The 5,273-nt window shown below is 57.6% G+C and overlaps 1 long non-coding RNA gene across 1 annotated transcript in view; it reads left to right on the top strand.

Annotated features, from left to right (window-relative positions):
- LOC102480012 (uncharacterized) overlaps nucleotides 1-1,591 on the top strand; it is a 6,736-nt gene extending 5,145 nt beyond the window's left edge. The window contains exon 3 of the long non-coding RNA XR_001370736.1: nucleotides 1,422-1,591. This is a non-coding gene — a long non-coding RNA (uncharacterized LOC102480012). The remainder of the gene's footprint in view (nucleotides 1-1,421) is intronic.
- The last annotated feature ends 3,682 nt before the right edge of the window (nucleotides 1,592-5,273 follow it).

Genomic DNA, 5,273 nt, shown 5'->3' with positions numbered 1-5,273 from the left:
TTCCTGCTGCCAAGGCTGAATCAGGGTGCCTTCGTTGTTCAGTCTTTAGAATCTCTCTCCTCCAAGAAGGCCTCCTGGACTGCAGCGAGACTAGTATGCTGTTTAATTGTCACAACCACATTGTAAAGTAGGCCTCCTTAGCCCCCTCTTAGAGATGAGACAACAGAGGCCAGAGATGTGCAAGGACTTGCTCAGGAGCACGGGCCTGAGCCTGAAGTGTGACCATCGCACATTGTTGGCTGAGGGGGCAGATAATTTGGAGCTGGGGTTGTATCAGGGTTTGTCCCCCGAAGTTGCATGTGTTGGGAGGTGCTGAGGCTGCTGGGCAGAGACTGGGTCCTGGCGACCACATGTGGCAACAACGTGCCCTTGGATAGATGAACAGTGTCCGAGACCCAGCAGTTCCTGCTCTTGCAGGAGGGGCCAGGCCCAGGGTGACTCAGGTGCACCACATTCACCGAGCACTCCCTTTCCACGACTACCACATTGAAGTGTACACAGAAACAGTCACACCTCAGCGACGGGGAACAGCTGATCCCCACCCTGCTGGCCGGGCGGCCTGGGCTCTCAATAGGCCACGGACCAGCCTGCGGCTGGGGATGGGGAGCTCTGCTCTCACTCCCATTGTGTGCTCACGGGTGGAGGCATGCTCCAGCCTGGCCTGCTGCTGACTCAGAGCACCCTCCAGGAGAGAGCTCTGCAGAGGTGGCCTTGCCCACCGTTCCCTGGGCGTCCTGCGAGCATCCTCTGGGAGAGAGCACAGCAGAGTGGCCTCGCCCACTGCTCCCTGGGCGTCCCGTGTGCACCCACCAGGAGAGAGCTCAGCAGAGGTGGCCTCGCCCGCTATTCCCTGGGTGTCCTGTGAGCACCCTCTGCATGTCCTGCTTTCTCTGGCTATCTTGGCCCTCACATTCCTTGGCTGTGTCCTCCCGCTTTGACCCTCCTCAGTCTCTGCTGAAACCTCACCCTGTCCTTGAGGGAGAGCTCCTGCTGTCGGCCACTTCTCACCCTCTCCCCTGAGCCTTGTGACCTTCCTGCCTGGAGAAGGAGGCACTACCCTCCCCATATACAGATGAGAAAGCTGAGGCCCATGAAGTCACTTGCAGCTGCTCTTGTGTGACTAGCACAGAGGCTCAGGACAAGGTCTCCTGACTCCTGGCCAGAGCAGATGCACACCTAATGGTCCCATCACCCCACCCTCACGGTTGTCCCCCAGCTTCTAGTTCCTTTCCTTGCCCAGCTTGGTGGCTTCTGAGGATGGACACACAGCGGCCTAGCTCACCACCCGTTAGGTGCACACATACATGAGTGAAGGCTGGTCCCCACGGTGAAGGCAGGGGGACCGCTGTACCCCAGAGCAGGCTGTCGCTACGTGTTGGGGGAAGGATGTCTTACATGCACCCTCCCTCCACCCCGGGAAGGAGGCTGATCTCTGCTCACCTCAGCTGCTCTGACCCTGGACCTCTGCAGAACCATCCCAGGACGCAGGCGGTTGGGCCGACTGGGTGCCGTCTGCCTTCCTTCCTTGCTGCCCTCCCCATCTGCTGTCAGACCTTTATTAAAGATCGGGGCCCTAATCTCACCTCATATATCACACATGTCATGGCCCCAAAGCTTCTTCATCTGGGAGAGTCTGCACTTGAGGAGGGGGGTGTTACACGGTGCCGAACCGAGAGCTCTGAAGGTGGCATGAGACCTATGGGGGAGGGCATGTGCTGCGTTTGGGCGGGTGCCGTCTGCCTTCCTTCCTTGCTGCCCTCCCCATCTGCTGTCAGACCTTTATTAAAGATCGGGGCCCTAATCTCACCTCATATATCACACATGTCATGGCCCCAAAGCTTCTTCTTCATCTGGGAGAGTCTGCACTTGAGGAGGGGGGTGTTACACGGTGCCGAACCGAGAGCTCTGAAGGTGGCATGAGACCTATGGGGGAGGGCATGTGCTTCTGGGTGTGCTCAGCCATGGGCGGCGTGAAGCTCTCTTTGTGATCGGGGGTCTCTGCACATTGAGGATGCGGTACGTCTGTGCCTGCCGTCCTCCTGTGGGACCTCTGGGAGATTGTTGCGGGGCCCTGTGGATATCAGATCTGCAGAGCTGGAGGCCCTCTCGCCCAGCGGCATAGGATCTGTACGTCCATCCTTGGTCACATCCCCGCCTGCTGTGACATGAATGCGGTGGGCATAGCTGCACTGCACTGTCTGGGGAACGGCCGGGAACGTGAGCACATGCTCAGTGCACGCACGGCCAGGTTGTCGGCTCCAGTATTTCCTATCTGCAGCTGGTCAACTCAGAAGATGCAGCAGACATGCACCTGGAAGGCAGACTGCACTCACACGTGTGTGCATGCATGTCCTGAGTGTCTGAGATCCCACGAGGGTGGTGTGTTTAGGAGTCGGGGCACTTCTACCTCTCAGGGGTGCAAGGATCAGAAAATGCTGCCATCACTGGGCCCTTCGGCACCTCTGTCCCCTTTTCTCACTGCGAAGGTTGTTTTTGGAGCTGAGAAACTGCCACAAGCCCTCCTCGATATCCTCACGTACTGAGCTGGGACCTCAGGGGCAGGCACCCCCTTTCTTTCCACCTCCTCTCACATCACTCAGATCTCTCTCTCTCTCTCTCTCTCTCTCTCGACACATGCGCGCACACACACACGGGCCTCCAGGAGGTGGGGACAGGAGGCAGCGGGGCCATCTGGTGTGTTATGTTGAAACAATCTGCTAATGGAGCCTCTTTCCAGACGAACACCAGGCTGGGCCCCTTCTCCACCTGCAGCTGGGATCTGGGCCCAGGGCCCGGGACTGTGAGACTCGCAAGTTCCCAATACCCTCCCTCCCCTGGGGGCCCTGAGCCCTATCTTCTCGGTGCAGAAACTGAGGTCCAGACCCATCGGCCCAACAAGGACACCCTGACCCCATTCTGGAATGGCAGGCGCGTCCCACAGGGTGGTTGCCAGCAGTCTGCTGGCTTACAGATGTGGAAGCAGAGGCCGAGGGAGGTGACCTGACGCACAGGGTCAAATGCCACCAAGTCAATGCCACAGCCCGGTCTGCCCACCCCACGTACCTGCCTCTCACCCCGAACTGGCCGAGTCCCAGATTGCTTGCACCCCCCATCCCACCGAGTTCTAGAACCCCAAAGGCATGTACAGGCAACGCGGCAGGCAGAGTGTGGTGGGGGTAAAAATGGGGTCTCCCCAAATATGTGCAGTTTTGAATCTCCTCTACACAAGGACCTGGGGTCTCCTTCAGAGGGCCACGGAGGAGGAAGTCAGTGGGTGGCCACAGGGCAATTGTGGGGCCTCAGTCTGAGCTTCCCTTTCTGATGGGTCAGGGAGAGGTGGGGCTGGATGTGCCTCACCCACCCTCCCTAGAGCCAGCTGCCCACGCCCACCAGTCCCACCAGCTCAGCCTCCCTCCCTGCACGGTGACAGCACTCAGAGAACGCCTTGACAGTGCCTTTGTTCCCTGAAATAAAAGAAAATCGAGCTACAAAGGGAAACCTCAGGTAGCTTTTAGCAGGGCTCAGCCGCCTGGGGCAGAGTGTGTTTAAGCTGCAGGCAGTTGTCACAGGAGCAGAAGGGGAGCCCTGCGGTCCCCCCATCCCTCCCACCCTCTCCTCAGGGGGGAGCCCCCACGACAGCATTTACTCAGGGAAATGGCTCTTCCAAACAGCAGCAATGAAAAAAAATCCATGAAAATTGATGAATTGTAAAGCAGCTGTATGCCTATGTGTGTGTATGTGCATGTGCGTGTGTGCATGAGTGTTTACTGTGTTTGCGTGTGTGCACATGTATGCACTGTGTGCACGCATGTTCATATGTGTGCATGTATGTATGTCATTTGTGCTGTGTGTGCATGTGTGCATACTGTCTTCGCTGTGTGTATGTGTGTGTGTGCTGTGTGCATATGTATGTGTACTGTCATGACTGTGTGTGCTGTGTGTGTATGTGTCAGTGGTGGCCACTATGGTTGCAGAACTGTGCTGCCCAGTGGAGGCTGACCTGCAAGCAGAGCATGGGGGACCCAGGAGGGGGCTGGGAGTGATCCCTGGCACGTGCCTGTGGAGGGGCGCTGGGGCTGGGGGAGGGGAGACAGCCCAGTCTCTAACTCGAGTTAAGAGAGAGATTAATATATTCAATCCGCTCAGGGTAATTGAGGGAACAATTGGAGTGTTTTTCTAAAGCCCATAAAACTGCCTCATTTGCAAGGAGGGGCTGACCTGCCTTTAGTCCTTGTATTTGGTGAGAATAGGCAGGCAGGGGGCTGGCAGCATGGGTCCTGGTGCCCAGGGCTGGGTGGCTGGCAGTGCTGGGAACCTGTCCTCACCTTCCCAGGCTCCCAGCACATTGCTGTAGCAGCTCAGCATTGCCTCTGGGGTCTCAGTCTTCCAGGCTGTAAAATGGGCCTGTGGAGCTGGCTCCAAGGCCAGGCCGACTGTCCCCATAACTGGGCAGTAAAGAGGAAGCTAATGAAATCCACACGGCTAGCTCTCCCTGAACCAGCCTCTGGGGCACTAGAAATAGTGCAGCCATAGCTGCAGTAAAAGGCATGAGGAATTTGAAAGCCCAGCAGGGGCGGTGAGGGCTGGTGAGGACTGGTGTGCTTGGGGCTGAGGCAGCAGCAGGCCTGGGGCTGGCGAGGGCTGAGGGCTGGGAGTTCCAGACAGCAGGGGACCAAGGCAGACAGACAGGATGGGGAGGGAACAAAGGCGAGAAAGAGGAGCCTGGGACCGAGGGACAGGGCGCCCAGTGCCTCCCCTTCCCCTCCTGCTCTTCCTGCCCGCCCCCAGCCTGCCGGCGCCAAATCCAGTCACAATCCCCAGGCTTAGGGCTGGGTGCTCGGCATTTGTGATTGCTTTATTAGCTTTTTATTCTCTTCTTTCCCCTCCAGGGCATAGAAAAAAAGGTATTTTAAATGGAAGGAATTAAAAAAAATGTGTCGTTTAAAAAGCTCCTGGGAAACGGAGTAATTTCGTGAAACACTGCAATTGTTTGGGAGAGGTAAGTGCTGGGAGGGGCCCACCGCCCGCCCCCTCCTGCCCAAGATCTGGGCTCAGCTTGGAGCAGAGGAGGGGGAAGCTCCCAGGCCTACGGTGAAGGAACCTCCCCCAAGATGGGCCAGGGGTTTTAAATTTTGTATTTCCATAAATTTCTTCCCCGGGAATTTCCAGCCTGAAGTTTCCCTTGGTGGGCGGCATTCTTCCAGCAAACCTCAGGGGTCTCCTGGAGAAGGGCCAGGAGGGCGGCACGGTGGCCTCCCCAGGCTCCTCAAGGC

The sequence above is a fragment of the Tupaia chinensis genome, unplaced genomic scaffold (assembly GCF_000334495.1).
Source record: "Tupaia chinensis unplaced genomic scaffold, TupChi_1.0 Scaffold000369_1, whole genome shotgun sequence".
Classification (NCBI taxonomy): domain Eukaryota; kingdom Metazoa; phylum Chordata; class Mammalia; order Scandentia; family Tupaiidae; genus Tupaia; species Tupaia belangeri.
The sequence above is the reverse complement of the archived record's forward strand: the minus strand, read 5'-3'. Positions and strand labels throughout refer to the sequence as shown.